The sequence below is a fragment of the Pogoniulus pusillus genome, chromosome 29, assembly GCF_015220805.1.
Source record: "Pogoniulus pusillus isolate bPogPus1 chromosome 29, bPogPus1.pri, whole genome shotgun sequence".
Classification (NCBI taxonomy): Eukaryota; Metazoa; Chordata; class Aves; order Piciformes; family Lybiidae; genus Pogoniulus; species Pogoniulus pusillus.
Window position 1 is genome coordinate 8,369,489 of NC_087292.1, and position 16,435 is coordinate 8,385,923.

Genomic DNA, 16,435 nt, shown 5'->3' on the forward strand with positions numbered 1-16,435 from the left:
CTCACCACCAGATACAGGACCCTTTCCTGGGAGCACTCCATGAACATGCTGGTCCCACAACTCTGACAGCATTGGAGATAAGGAGAGGCTGAGACTTTAGGAACCATTAGTCAGGCTGATTTGGACTTGCTTCCATGCAGTTCTGCCCTGCACAGGGAGACACCAAGTGCAAGAATCAGTGAGTGTAGCAGCGTGTTCAGCCATTTCACCTACCTAACAGTGCACCCAGTCTGCATGGGCAAGCACCACAACCTTTTTCATGCCAGCTGAGCATCTGGACATAAAAGCATTCATTATGGAGATGTGGGTTTACAGTCAACTTACTTGTGTCATAACTGTGCATGCAAAATAGATACCCCAACATGGCTCTCTTCTGTGCATCAACCCTGACACCAAACACTCCCCAGCAGCAAGCTTCAGATGGACCTTTCATCTCCGCTGCAGCATGTGCTCAGCGATAATGAGCAGGGAAAGTTGGTTTTAAGAGGCCAAGGACAAGAGGATACAGAGCAATAGACAGTGTTGCCAGATGCTTATCTCTCTGGGTGTTTCCTTCATTTCTGTCCATTATTTTGCATTGATGGTGAAATGAAAAAGCATTCCTTGGGGTAACAAAGGGACACAGCACAGCATCTGCTTTCTGAGACCTGTAAGAAAGTGACTTAGGTAAAGACAAGACAACCAAACATCAGCTGGGGAATACCCTGGGAAAACTTTTGAAGTTCCTCAATACCAATGATTCAAAGGTGGGGGGTGGTGGAGAGTTAATTCCCATGCTTGCTCTGCTGTGGAACAGGATTCTGAGGGACCATTCAGCTCCAGAATCATTAGAAGAAAATTCCAGCATAATATACAAGACATTCTAATTGATACATCTAATTATGAAGCAGAGTAAATCATCGTGAAAAGAATTATCTGTCAAACAGAGTATAAACATGTAACTGCCAATCAAACTGAGAGCTGCCATCCATCCTCAGAGGCTGCTGCTGGGTGTAAGAAGGCACCACCTGTGTTCCTGAAGTAGAAGAGTGCCTCTGGAGTGACTGTGAAGCCCTATTAAATATTTACATAAACTTGATCCAAAAATGAAAACTTTGTCAAGTATATTTTCTCCAAGTGAAGACCAGGAGGACTCTGCCTTATCCAACTGAAGTTTGCTGAGGCAGCTGGGCAAATGTAGCAGTGCTTTGTGAAACATCTGGTACTAATCTAACTGAAGAACTTCCAATTGCCATTCATTTCCTCAGCAACACTGAAGTCTAGATCACCTGCTGTGACCACAGACAGGTCTAACTAAACCAGGGTCCCTCAGAAGGCAGCATGAACTGTGCACCTAGTCTCAAAAGCTCCATTTTTTGTATCCTTACCTGTATCTTACTCAGGAAGTCCCAGGCAGCTCTTTAGGTCCATGCTGCTGGTGAACATTAACATCTGCCATTCAGTGGCCACAGCAAGACAGATGTGTTTGCACTGGGACAGGTTTGAAAGTAAGCTGTAGCCAGGCAGGCTCTTTTATAGACTGTGCTGCTCAAAGAGTGAATCGAGCAGCTCTTGAAGCCTGTGATGGTTACTTTAATGTCCAAGGATGAGATTTTGAGTTCTTCCTGTTGAACAAAAAATTCTGTGACTGTGCTACACACATCCATGAGCTGCTTCAGCTGTATCAGAACACTGCTTTTCCTTGCTACTGACCCACCAGTGCTGCTTTTATCATGCAGACCTCCTGTGTTCCCAAACTGCTATCAATCCTTTCTGGAGTATTTATCAATTTTGAGAAGTGAAGGGCTCATAGGCTTCAGGTTCCCATTTAGGATTTTTACAGCACTCTAATTGGGAGCTGATTTGTAAATTTATTGGATTTTGGTGCTTTTACAAAAGTTATATTTTAAACTAGATGAGGTTATGCAGTGTCCTCTGAGCACTTCCATCTCTGAGAAAAGCACTGACAGACTAGGAGGCAGGATGAATTCTGCATCCTTGGAGTCAGTTATGAGACACACTATCCTGAAATTCATGCATTTAGGGATTTTCAGGGTCTCAGGAATGTTATACATGGTCTGCTCTTGATTAGTAATGATATTTAATTAACCTCTGATGATCTCCTTGGCTAGAGCTGTCTTGAATCACAATTTTCTGCTCTCAGTCTTAGGCTGTGGTGTTTCTTTTCCTTTTTATGGCAACAGACATAGTTAGATTCGCATTAAAGGTCTCTGGCAATGGCAGCACTGGACACAGTATCAACACAGGGACTCACTCAGGTACAATGTTCATGAGGTCTGTTCTGTTTGCAGATAAAGTTGCTTACAAATAACCATTCCTACTTAGGACAGTGACCTTTGCAGGCAATGAAAGGCACAGCCCACACCTTGCACCCATACGACTCTTCTAATCACATATTTTGGCTTTAGAGACAGGCATTTCTGCTAGCAAACTGTAAGGAGACAACACTTACCTCAGTGTGACCCTTACTAACATCCAGGAACCTTAGAAACTCAGGTATAGACCAACACACGTAAGTATCCTTCCCCTTCAGCATAAACTTCTAGGGTTTGAAGATTGACATCATCGTAACTCACTAAGCACTGGTGTCAGGAGTAGGTAACTGTGCACATGCATCACTTGCACATAGCACAGCAGCAGTGGCACAGCCATATGTCCAATTAAACATTCCATTCCCCTTGCAATGGCTTCTAGGAAAAAAGTCTTACAGAAACATCTCGAGTGGGAAGCCCCTTGGTGCAAAGCCAAGAAAGAAGAAATTCTACTGCACTCGAAGCATTTCTTCACAAAATCAGGGGCTTCAGCTAAGAGCAGGCTTCTAATGCAACATCAGCCTGGGACTGGAGGGACCAAGTACAGGAGTGTGCTGCAGCCTGCTGCAGTGACATCTGTAGAGTGGAGCAGTCACAGGTGGGATTGCCTTCAATCACCACCAGAGCTTTCAACTCATGTCCTTGGTAACTCAGACCTGTCCCTGTCTGGAACACAAAGACATTAACTGAACCATGCCCACCAACCCTGCAATGGCAGCAGCAGATTTGCTTTCAGCATTAGGACTCTCAGTTTCTTTGGTCACCTCTGGCTGCCTCAGTTTCCCTTCTTGAAAGAAAGCAGGTTGCAGGGATGTTATGAGGCATAACTAAAATCTGCAGAACACGCTGACATCACTAGCCAGAGCTCTGTTCTGAGGGTTTATTTTTTATTTATCACAGCTGAATCAGAAAATCAGTCAGCAGCAGGCAAATTAAAATTGAACCATTAGAGGAGCCTGCAAGAGAAGCAATGTTTAGCTTTTTCATTAAGTAGCAGTGACAGATACAGATTGGGAACATGTTCCATAGCATGAACATGGAGCCTGGCTGCAGCCTGGGGCGTAGTGAAGCCTGGAAGAACCACAGTTGTTTGTATGCAAATGACAGAGCTGTCCAGAGAAACATGAATCAATGCCAGGACATGTGTGCAGAGATTGGGAAGCACATTGCTCAATCTTCTGCAAAGATGGGAATATTTTTTCTCTCTTGCACACCTAGTGGGCTCCTGCCGAATAAAGTGGCACATACTGCAAATTGCTCTCATCAATAATCAAGCCAGGAGAGGGAAAAATAAAGTGACAGGGAGCAGGGATCCAGGGCCTAAGTGGCAAAACAGCTCTGACGAGCTTGTGCTCAAAAAAAATGTGATCTCAAACTATTCACATGAGAGAGAGGCTTGAATAATCATTTTGTGCTGGGGAGGGAAGATGGACTCTGGGGGTGGCCTTGCCCTTCACGGCTTTTCAGACATGAGTCCCCTCCATCATCTTCCAAGCAGGTGAGCAGCAGAGTAATGGGATGGAGAGGAGGAATGAGAGCTGTTAGTCCCCACAGTCACTCACCTGTGGAGTGGGAGGCTTGGGGAATCAGTGCAAGGAGGCAGAGACAACTTGCACAGGAGCAGGCAGCCCTGGCAGGCCACGGCAGCAGGAGATGGAAAGTCAACCTCTCGTGTGAAAGGGGACACAGTCACGAATCTGAGAGCAACTAGAAATAGCACAGCCTTGTGAAAGGGTCTCACTGCCAGGACAGGGGAGGTCATAAGGAATACGAGTCAGCCAGCTGTGTATGCAGCCCAAGCCAAATGCTGCCGTGTCCTGCTGTGTCAGGGCACTGAAAAGAGCCTCATCCTTCAGCTGAGAGAAAAATTAGCCCACGGATGTATTCACGGGGCAAGGGAGCACAGAGACAATTGGGAGGAAACTATCTTGATATTTGTCTGCATTTATGACTCAGAACTGTCCAAACAGCTGTGCCCAATACCAGGGATATCTGCAGGCAGCAAAAGGCTCCGCACCAGATGCAGACATTATCTCCACAACACAGGCCAGCACTAGTGGATCAAGAAAGGAAGGTTCCCTACGAGACAGCTCTATTTTGAGCATGAGGAGCAGCAACCATATGGCCACGGGTGAGGTAGAAAGGTCTTGATGGGCATGCTTACCTGCTTTGCCAGTCACATATAGAGCACAGCACAGTACCAGAACCAAAGGACAAATCCTGCACCATGTCCTCACTAGAAATTCACTTCTGTCCTTGTCTGATGCTCTCTGTTCACTGACAGTGCACTCTCTGCAGCTCTTGGGGCGATATGAAGCTTTGGTGACCATAATGGAGCTGAAGAGGCAGGTCACTAGAAATCTTCACACGTTACTGACAGAGCTGGTATTGAACCCTTTGTGAAAACCCTACTGTTAAACCCATTTACTGGTAAGCACTCAGCAGGATAGGCAACACTGACATGACTTGCCTGCAGTCCATGACTGGCCCAGGAATATGAAACCCTAAAGTGAGGTTTGCCACAGGATAAAGGAATATCAGCAGTTGCCAGGCAAAATTCATTCAGGACAATCAATTTGTTTTAAAGAAAATTCATTTTTAAATAAATTGGTAGTCTTCAGTAAGTGATAGACCCACAGAACTATCAAGAATACTATAAGGAAAGGTCTCTAAATATAAGCAGTGAAGAGTTAAAAGGATGACTTGTGAAGGAATAGAGGCCATGAAGGACAATTTGGGGATTATTTCAGCTAAAAACAGAGACCAACAAATAGATTAATTTTAAATACAGTGGGATACATAGAACTGATCCACTGAACAAAAAGTGTGGATCTGAAGAGAGGGCTTTGGATTCTGCTCAAGTGGCTGTTTTATGGCCCTTACAGAGAGGCTTAAAGGCACTAAGCACAGCAGATACTGTCACTTCCCAGCACTATTGCCTTGCATGAGCAAGGCGTCTCAGTGAAGCATCACCATCCCTACTTGGCAGAAAATGTGTGAAGACCAGTTGAGAGGTCTCCAAGCCAGGCAGCTGCAGCTGAAGTGCTGCATACTACCACTCTTGGCTTCCACTCAGACCACGAGAGCATTTAATTTTAGAGAGCAAACAGAAAGCAGAGAATAAAAGCACTGATTTCAGCTGAGTTCATAAAGCAGGCAGTGTCCTAAGCTCTGGAAAACCCTGAGTTACAACACAATCAATGAGGGCAAAGATATTTCCCTAAAAGCATGCTCCCAATGTTTGACTTCAATAACAGCAGATTGAAAGATGAGTTCTCTTTCAAGAGATGCTTGATCAGATTCATAAAGCCAAAAGCAAATCACCATAAATAGGTACAAAAGAAAACTGTTAAGCAAAATTGCCTGAATGTAGTGAGGTTCTCTGTAAAGTCTTGTCCCCTCTCTCAGAAACCCACAAAGATTTGGCTCTTAGAGCAGGGCAGTACCAAAGCAGTCACAGTAACTAACAGTAACTAAAACAATTAGTTACTGACACAGTGACTAACAAAACCAATCCAGAAAGCACTACTTCCAGATGCACTGCTTTCCCCTTTGATCAATCAGGTCATCTCACTGGGCCTCTCCTTCCCTGCCTGCAAGGAGAACTAACAGTATTTATGAGATTGTGCACCTCACTTGTCTGTGCCTGGCACTGAAATTTGCATGCAGTGAGTTTTTCAGCATGCCAGTAACATTTCCTCGTTTGGCATCTCCCAGGCACAGTTTGTACCTACTAACCCTGCCCCTCAGTGCCTTGCTGTGTCAAGTGTCTCACGGATATCTGTGCCCATTGCCTCCTGTGTGTGACCCTGCTCACTGAATCATCGCCTTTAAGAAGGAGGCAGAAACCCCACTACAATTTAGCCACATTGGCTCATTTTCATCAGCTCCCCTTTCTCCCACCACTTTGTGCTCTCATCTCATTTTGCTGTCAGCAGATTGTTATGCAGCCTGACTGAGGTCAAGACTCACCGGCCTGGAGTTTCCTGAGGATTCCTGCACTGCAGAGGCAGCTCAGCATCTTTGCAAGTGGGTTAGAACTGGGTTAGGGATGGATTTGAAGGGTAACATTTTGTGAGAAGCAACGCTAGGCGATGGCATTCATGTAAGGCAGCTCTATGCTGCAAGCTGCACATGCTGTTGCCCAACTTCCTGCCATCTGTACACTGAACTTCCAGTTTTATATTAAAGAGACATTAATCCCATGCTTGTATACTGAGATGGAGGCATGAGGTAACACATATGTTGTTCTTGAGATGCACTTCCCCCCCTCACAGGTTGTGTTTGTGACTATAATGGAAATATATATCAAAATATATGTTTCTGTTCTTGTATATGGCTTTTCAGTGCCACCTACAATTCCCAATGCCTGCACATTCTGGCTTCTCACATCCCACTTGTCCGCTGTGCTTTGAATGCTGCCTGTTACTTGAAGTCCAGCTGGCCAGAGTTTAACCCTTAATTTTCAAGATTCTCTCCCAGGCTGTCTATAAATCAGTTTTGCTCAGCTCCACAACCCCAGACAGGATACTATAAAGTATCCTCAGGAGTACCTTGGGGGCTGCATCTTACCTGCTGCCAGCACTGCCATCAGGAAACAGCCAACACAGTAACCAGGGTGCTCCCTCTCTGCCTTCCGTCATCATGAAGAGCTCATTTCACCCTTTGCCATAGCTTCTCAGCAGTCAAATCTTAGTGAAGAGACCAAAGCAGAGGGGAGCAGGGCAAACATCTGTGGAGCAGCAAGCCAAAGGTCCTGGGGCAGGCTCTGACAGTGGGAGTCAAGGGTTAGCACATGCCTTGTGTTTACTCTCCCAGGATCAGACAAAAAATCCTGGAAAGCAAAGGGCAGGAAGCCCACAGGTAAGTAGGTGGCACTCAGAACAGCTAAGAACCATTTACAGGCTGTAGTTACCCCATCACAAGGGGATATCTCACCTGGCAGTTGCCTTTAAACATCATCAGGGAGAAAACTCTTCCAGCTCGTGCCTACTTCATGGCAACAAGGGCTGAGCTGTGTGGATGCTGCAAAAGGTCTGCGTGCTTCAAAGGAAACAGATGTGCTGAGATCAAAGAATAGTTACTAGCTCAGCCATTCATTGTGTCCCCTTTATGCCACAGTCTTGCCTGCTTTTCCCAACGGAGAAGTCTGGCACAATTTTAGGCTCCTGTGACACACGAATGCACAAGGCCTGTAAGTCTCCTTTTGTGCAAAATCTCTGCACATGTGCAGACAGATCCATTAACACTCCCCTTGCTTCTCATTGGCATTGCAAAGCAGAACAAGGCATTGCCAGGCCAGTGCACACCTCATGGCCTTCAACACGGCCACACATGGGAGCCAGACCCTACTGGCACCAAGGTGCATCAGTGCCAAGAATGTGTGTGTGGCTTAAGAAAAGAAAGATGGAACATTTAGAAAGCCTGTTAGCTCTGTTACTTCACTAAACCACTCTGCAAGGCTCTGTTTCACCAACAGTTCCCAAGGGTAGTTTTTCCAGTATTTTCAGCCCTCCCAGAGGTGAGGTCTCAGTGGCACAAAGATGCTGTACCTCATGCTTCAGTCTGCAAACACTGTGTGGCCATATGACAAAACAAGCAGGTTCCAACATACACAAATAGAAGCACATAGAGATCTCTGTGCTGTGGTTTTAGTAAAAGGCTCCACATGTGAAATGACCTGACAAGAAATATAACCCCTGGAGTGGTGAATAAGGCTTCATCCTCAGGAATCATGGACTGGATTCTCAACTGGTATAAATCAAACATGGCTTTAAGTGACACCAAAGGAACAATAAATAGCAGCTGACAAAGAGCTGTAACGTGACCTGAAAGAAACAGGAAAACATGTAAGCAAAGAAAAACCCGGTTCTTTTCAATCTCCTTCCTTCCCAGCCACATATCACACACAGATGTCCCAAGTATCATCTCCTCCCTTCTCTGAAAGCCACATCTTTGTGCTCGTCCCAGCCCTGCCTGTTCCTTCTCACAGGAACTGAAAGTTAGCTGCCAGTGTGACAAAAGCACTGCAAGGTCCCACTTTTCTTGGCACACAGCTTGTGCTAACTGGTATCTTAACAAGCTACAACGGAATCGGTATCCTGTTGCTCAAAACATCACAGAAAGACATGAGAACTTGTATCAACCCCTCCTGAGTGTCTGCTAGCCCCAAGAGCAGCACTGCTGTGGAAGGGCTGCACACTGAGCTCTGGCACAGTCCCACAGCAGGCACCAGTGCACATCAGCCATTTCCTACTCCAGACTGAATTCCTTTCATTCTTGCTTGATTCTTTTCTAGTGTTCAAAGCCTACTTTGAACCAATGCAGGCTTAGTATCGATGTTATCAAGTTATTTTAGGAAAACACATGGCAGATTAATTTCCATTAGAAATGCATTCATTTAAATCAGTCTTTGGCTGGAGTTTCAAGTCCTTCCTAATTAATATTCCCTTTGAAATCTATCAACTTCCTTTGCTACCACCTAGCTGTTCTGCACTAGAACATAAACCCAGGATTTCAAGGAAAAGTCACTTTTGTGTGCAGATTTATTAGAAACCACTTCACTAGCAGGCTCAATTTTTAAGACAATTCTTTCTCTCTGAGGTACTGTCAGACCAACTTCACCCCTTATCTTCCTGCTCACGCTGCTCTTTGGAACTGCTGTCATTTCCTTCCCACCTTTCTTTACTCCATGGCTGGAGAGTTTTTAATGCACCTTTCACACTTGTGGTTTTATCTAGCATTAATTCTGTACCCTCCGTTCCTCTCCCTTTCGCACGGATCAGGTTCACGTTGTTACCAGCGGCCCTTCGCTAGCCCTAAAGCCAGCACAAAGACGATGGTGCTTTGTTTTCAACAGGAAGCTGGCAGGCACAACTCAACGACAGCGCAGCACCTTGGTGGCTACTGCATAAGCCAGTTCAGTGTCTCAATCAGGCTTCCAGCAGACCTTTTTCCCTACTCACAAACCCGCCTACAAACCTCTTGGTTTGCTGCTGGTGGGAGAGCTGAACACAACAGGGAAATAGGGTTCCCCTTCGTAACGCTGTCAGGTATCAGGACATGAGTGAGAAAAAAGAGGGCGGGAGAGAGCGAGAGGGTGAACGCGAGCGAGGGAGCGAGAGGGTGAACGCGAGCGAGGGAGCGAGAGGGTGAACGCGAGCGAGGGAGCGAGAGGGTGAACGCGAGCGAGGGAGCGAGAGGGTGAACGCGAGCGAGGGAGCGAGAGGGTGAACGCGAGCGAGGGAGCGAGAGGGTGAACGCGAGCGAGGGAGAACGCGAGCGAGGGTGAACGCGAGCGAGGGTGAACGCGAGCGAGGGAGAACGCGAGCGAGGGTGAACGCGAGCGAGGGAGAACGCGAGCGAGGGAGAACGCGAGCGAGGGAGAACGCGAGCGAGGGTGAACGCGAGCGAGGGAGCGAGCAAAGGTGAACACGAGCGAGGGCGAACACGAGCGAGCGCGAACACGAGCGAGGGCGAACACGAGCGAGCGCGAACACGAGCGAGGGCGAACACGAGCGAGCGCGAACACGAGCGAGCGCGAACACGAGCGAGCGCGAACACGAGCGAGGGCGAACACGAGCGAGGGCGAACACGAGCGAGGGCGAACACGAGCGAGGGCGAACACGAGCGAGCGCGAACACGAGCGAGGGTGAACACGAGCGAGCGCGAACACGAGCGAGCGCGAACACGAGCGAGGGTGAACACGAGCGAGGGTGAACACGAGCGAGGGTGAACACGAGTGAGGGAGCGAGCAAAGGTGAACATGAGCGAGGGCGAACACGAGAGAGCGCGAACACGAGCGAGGGAGCGAGCAAAGGCGAACATGAGCGAGGGTGAACACGAGCGAGCGCGAACACGAGCGAGGGCGAACACGAGCGAGCGCGAACACGAGCGAGCGCGAACACGAGCGAGGGAGCGAGCAAAGGCGAACATGAGCGAGGGTGAACACGAGCGAGCGCGAACACGAGCGAGCGCGAACACGAGCAAGGGCGAACACGAGCAAGGGCGAACACGAGCGAGCGCGAACACGAGCGAGCGCGAACACGAGCTAACTGTTGGGCTTCAGCCCACCAGGGAGGTGTGTGAAACGTGGACATCCCCAGCAGCTGAGCTGCTGCTCTCCACAAGCACCATGTTCCAGGGAGTACAAATGGAGAAACTGGGACATGACTTTCAGTTTGACAGGGAAGGTGTCTGCTGACAGCGAATGAACCTCCCTGCAACTTCGAGCTTTGTTGGAGGAAAAAGAAGACAAACTTTAAGTGTGGTGGAAATAAAACTATCCCATCGCTTCTCATTACCCTGTCACTCTGAACAAGCACAGTGCTTGTTTTCAAGACCACTTTACAGATGGCCACCTGAACAGAAAACCCAGTGCCGAACTCTGACAGGAAAATCACTGCCCCTAGCTATTATCTAGTCATATGGAAAATATTTGACTGAGGAAATGAAGTCCTTCATTGGAGAGCTTGAGTGATAAGCTGCAGGCAGAAAAAGCAGAATCGAATCAGTGTTAAACCTACATCCACTCACAAGACATGTGAGCATCTTATTGAGCTCAGTAAGAGTCATTTTGCCGACAGGCTTTAAGCCTAGAGAAAAGAAGTAGGAAGTACAATGAAGGAAAAATGAGGAGGTTTTTAAAATCAAGCACTTAAAAGTACCAGAAGATGCCTACAATCTGCCCTGAGACTAGAAACATGGGAACAGCCAGGACACAAAATGCTTTTACTACACTCCAGGCTTGTATTACAAGGTTTGATCATTCCTAGCAGGTAGAGTTCTTGGCAGAAAAGTCCTGCAGCCCACTCTTTTGCAGGTATCTGTTGCTTCCTAGGATCTCTCATCTTTCTCTCTCCCAGATCTTGTTTACAAACCTTACAGTGTTTTAATACCTCTCCAAAATGACTTTACAGAAAATAGGGGTTTTTTTTTGGTCTTTTTCCCTCCCAGCTTTCCACTATAGCTATATCCAGGTATAAAAATAGCTAACAGCCACATCTTCATGTCTCAGCCCCACTTCTGCTTACCAAAGTCCTTGCAGAGCAAGACCAGACAGACACAAGATTCCAAAGGTACCTAGACCATTGCAACATTTAACAGACGGTATTTTAAGCAGTGAGCACCAAAGCAGGAAGAATTAAACTCCATCTACAGGCAGTAGAATGACACTAAAGTCAAATTTGTGCCTTAAGTTTTAGGTGTGAGTTACCAGTACATGAATACTGCATCTTCCATCTGTCATTATGAAAGGCAGTTCTTGGTCAGGACTATCAGTTTATTAAGCAGCACAGAATGCTCACTGTAGTAGATACAGCAGCATAGTTATCACGCTCTATTTCACAGCATTAAAAGGAGCTAGTCTCCAAGCAGAAGAAATCTTCTTATCAAACATTCAAACACCACAGGCTTCGATGCTGCCAGAGTTCTTTCAATTTTTGATATGCCTCTAAATAGTCCAAGGCTTTACAAGTCACAATGGAAAGTGAATCAGACTTTGATTTCTGAAACAGGCAGGAGTCACTAAAGGAGTCCAAATGAACAGCAGTTTTGAAAACCTCACCGTGGAAGGCTTCACAGAGCCCAGCAGTGAGCTTTGCAGTAGAGAAAGCATTCAAAATGAATCAGCGCTTCTCTAGCTCCATATTGAAATGCTGGGACAAGAAAGGGAAAGAAAGAGAACTGAGAGGGACTGTGCACTTCAGGATCTTTCAGGATGGAGCAAACTCCAAAGATGTAAGACCCTTCAACGCAGGACAAGGGCCAGACACAAGCACCTCCCGCTCTACCCTCAAGTACTCATCCATTCTAAACCTGATTTCTATTACTCATTTACGTGATGAGGTTTTGTGCTTCCAGGCTAAAATTCTCCACTGTAGACCTAGGGGCAGGAGACAGTCGAGCAGGATTCTTTTTTCCCCAGTTCTGCCCTGGAGCAGCACACGCAGTGCAGCCCATCCCTTTGGTACTGGAGGGCACTATGTCCTCCAGCACTGGTTCCAGAGCATGGAAAACCTGGGCAAACACCAAAGAAAACATCCCCTTAAAAGAAGTATGAAGCTTCCTTAAATCCTTATCAGTGCAAGACATCAGATCATCAACATGGAAGCACTCTATCTAAAAATCTGTATTGCAAGAAACAGCACTCCCACAATATAATACTCTTCTGCCACTAAGCTTCACCTGATTCCTTAAACTGAATTTCTGCCTTTCCTACCCTTAACCTTGCCTTGCTCACACCATGTATTTGCTGAAAAGCTCTACACAAATCTTGTCTAAGAAGCTGGCCAGACTGACCTTAGTCTCCCAAGACAGAGTCTCACTGTGCTCTGTCCTCTCCACACAGTGCCTAGATAGAAGCAGTACCCAATACCAGAGTGCCATCTATAGCTATTCCACACGACTTTGCAGCAAAGCAGAGCAGAAAATGCACACACGGGCTCACTCCCTGGCATGAGGAATATCTCTCAGAGAAACCTGTCGTTAAGGTCTGCAGAATAAGAGAATTTAATCATAGCATAAGCTGCAATAGTAGCTGCCTTAAGAGGGGCTTTACTCCTCCCAGAGTGAGAGGCGGACTGTGGGGAACAAAGCCCCTCTCCCCGCTCTCCCCCTAAAAGGAGAGGCAGAGCATATGCATACAGCCCACTGCTTTCTGCTGAGGTGGCCCAGAGCCAGCTTACAAAACAGGCTTGTTACAGCCATAAGAATCCACCTTCTCCTTCAATACTGTGTGAAAAGAAGCTTGAGCAGGTTTGCATTTGTAGGGCCAGGAACAAAGCATCCAGCAAGAGATGGAGATGGCATCCTCCCCTCCACACACGTGCCAGGACCAGTAACAGCCACCTGCACCAGCTCTTTGAGGGAACTCGAGCTCCTGGAGAGATGCTGAACTGACCCCTTCGGAAAAGCTTATGGCTAATCCCAGCACTGCAGCCTGAGGAAGCAGGTTGTGAACAAGTGATGTGGCAGATGGCATCCTTTTCCCCTTCTGTTTCTGCCACTGAGTGAGCCCGTGCAAGCTGCGGCCAGTAAATCCATACAGCTACCCTCCTCCTTGGGCACACCCAAGCATTCGTGCTGCCAGGCACGGAGACAACCATCAGCAGCACTCTGCCAGCTCCTTCCACCATCCCTTTGGGGTCACAGCACAACCCTCCCTACGTTAGTAATTACAGGCTCTAGTGCATGCTTGGCTGTAATGGAGAAGGTGCCCAAAACACCTAGCCAAACAAACCCCCCATCATTTTAGAGTTTGACAACCCCACCCACATGTCCTACCCAAGCCCACAATGTGCTGTCAGGTGCCTGCTGGCTTGTGGCACCAGAAACTGGCAAGAAACAGTTCCACAACTATTTCCAGAGGTTGCATTTAGCATGTCCACTCAGCCATGCTCCACCTAGGAACGCAGAGGGAGTCTTTGTGCAAGGACTCAGCTCTTCAGCAGACCCACTGAGCCTATGCTAATGTAGGTATCTAACAGGGTTCCTCTGTACATTTTCAGGGACCACACAGATTCTTCTTATTAGTCAATGAGCCTCTACCAGCTTCTGTGGGCCTGCTGTGGGACAACAGCACACCTACAGCTCTGGGTTGTGCGAGGGATGCACACATCAGACCACACAGGAGAGGAAAAGGGCTCTCCTCTCCATCACAGAGCTGCCTTGTGGGAAGACTCACCAGGAATATGCTAGTTAGCATAAGTGTACCAAGGCATGTAAACAGGCTGTTTCTTTCTACACTTGCTGGTTGGCAGCATCTATTTAGACTAACAGTTCATTTATTAGAGTTTGGAGTTTACAGAGGCCACTGGCAAGAATCCATAACTGGGTCCCTACAGAAGCTCACTCTTGCCTCACTGGGAGGTAAAGTGCACATGTTAGTTCTGCTCTGCAATGATGGAGACACATGCAGAGATTGCTGCTCCAGTGAAGACACCTCACCAGTGATGGCTTTACTTTAGCAAGCTGATCTGGTAAGGTGGTTAAATGAGAGCACGTTGTACACAAAACTAGAAACCAGGTTTTACTGACTCTAGGGGAAAGCAATATTTTTTCCACTAAAGGAGCTGATGAGCAGTTGTGGGTTGAGTTTTCTTTTTCTTCCTTTTTTTTTTTTTTTAAGAGCAGGTTGATGAAAAAAAAATCTCAGAACAGTATGACTATCATGAGAATGATTTCTAAAGCAGGAAGCATGACAGCCCCACACCCACCACAGCAGAAGCAGCTGCCACATGCAAGTTGTCAGCCACACACTGCAGGTCTGATTCTGCACTACTTAAAGCTGCTTGGAGCTCTGACATTGTCTTCAATGCAGTGAACTGCACAATGCTGAATTAACTGAAAGCCCTGTAGGAGAGAGGGAAAACAAATGGGTGATATTACTCAAGTCAGAAAGTATTTCACATGCTCATCTCAAAGCATAAACTACCTGAACAGAAGTATCCATTCTTACACCACTTGTACTCAGGATCTGCAGCACAAAGAAAGGATCCCATTGATAAGGAATACCACTAATTAAACCAATCTCTAACCTCATCTGAAGTTCCCTGCAATATGACTTCAGTGCTTCCCAGATTCTGAGTGATGGAAAAGTGACTTCCTCTTGATGCTAAGGGAAAAAAAAATCCAAGCAGGTTGTTTCATTTTTATCTGGAACATTTCACCTGCCCACCTCCTTTCTGCACAAAGCCTTTCCAAGTCACATGGAAGTCCATGTCTGGCTTTATGCACAAGCAACATAGGAAGCTGTTGGGTGTCAGGAAGATTTCCACAGCCCCTTTACCTGTGCTACTGCAGTGCAAAGTCAGACCTGCCACTGCCAGCCGAGAAAGGATTAGGAAAAGAGGGCAGCTCTTTGTAGTGGTGGACCAGCAGTAACCACAGCCTCTGACCACTCTGTCCCTCAGGGTAAAACAACAGCAGACCCGGCTCTCCGGGAAGGCATCTGTGGCAGCATGGCCCAGACTGGGGAAGCATCTTGTCTGTATTTAAAAAAGCCTGGAGCAACTCTGCCTTACAAAATGGCAGAAACCAACGGGCAGCACCTCGCTGTTGGTGCTGTGCAGTTGTGGCTGCGCAAGGCAGTGGCCCCCCTGTTTGCAAGGACTAACAAAAAGATGAAATCCTTTCTCTCACAGAAGTCAGGGCAGCTAAGCAGCTGCCAAAAGTCCCTCAAAAAGCAACAACTCATAGCAATGTCAGGGCTTCTGTAGTCTGTCTCACATTGTGAATGCAGCAAAAGCAGTGCAGGAGAGGGGAGAAAAAGGAATTATAAGGACTGCTCCTTAAGGAATTATAAGGACATGCAAGTCCCCAGGTCTACAGGGACAGTCTGGTATGGCACAGAGTCAGCACACTGCCTGCCTCTAGTGCTACAGGGGTTATCTGTTACAGGGCTCTAGATTCTGATCAGAGAAGCCACTACACAGTATAAAATATGCTAAGATATTTTCAAGGCAGAGAGCTTTTAGTGCTGCAAGGAACAGCCTCGCTCTCCACACATTAGCACATTGAAATCTGCACAGCAAGCCTGTCAAACAAAGCAGCTGCTCTCTGGCTCTCCTACACCTCTCTTCAGATGGAAGAGCTTCAATTATGTGACATGTCTGCAGGATCCGAGAGTTAAAAGAGCTGCTGCCGTATCACATAGTTTAACCTTTTCCCTTCCTCTAGGCACTGTGTAAGATCTGATGCACTCTGTTCATTTTCATATGGTGTCTCAATGCAAAAGGTTGCCCTTAGAGTTTTGGTTTTTCAGAGCAGAGGTGTAGGAGTACTAAATCAGAAAGACATTAATTACCAATTCCCTGTCCCTCCCTTTTCAGACTGGTAAAACGAGTTACTGTTTTCTAGGGGAATATAATCTCGGGTGTATGAATAGGGAACTGTAAAAAAAAAAGTAACTACAGTGTCTAATTTTACTTAATTTCATATGAGAGATCTAAGACATTTACATACTTGCAATCTTTAGACAAACACAACCACATCCTATCATTTTCAGAAAGAAACATGGAACATCCTTCACAAATAACAGTTAGGAACATTTGTAGCCCAACTCCTGTTGCTGCTTAGATACCACAGCAATGGCCATGCTAAAAGACCTAATTAACTCCCACAGA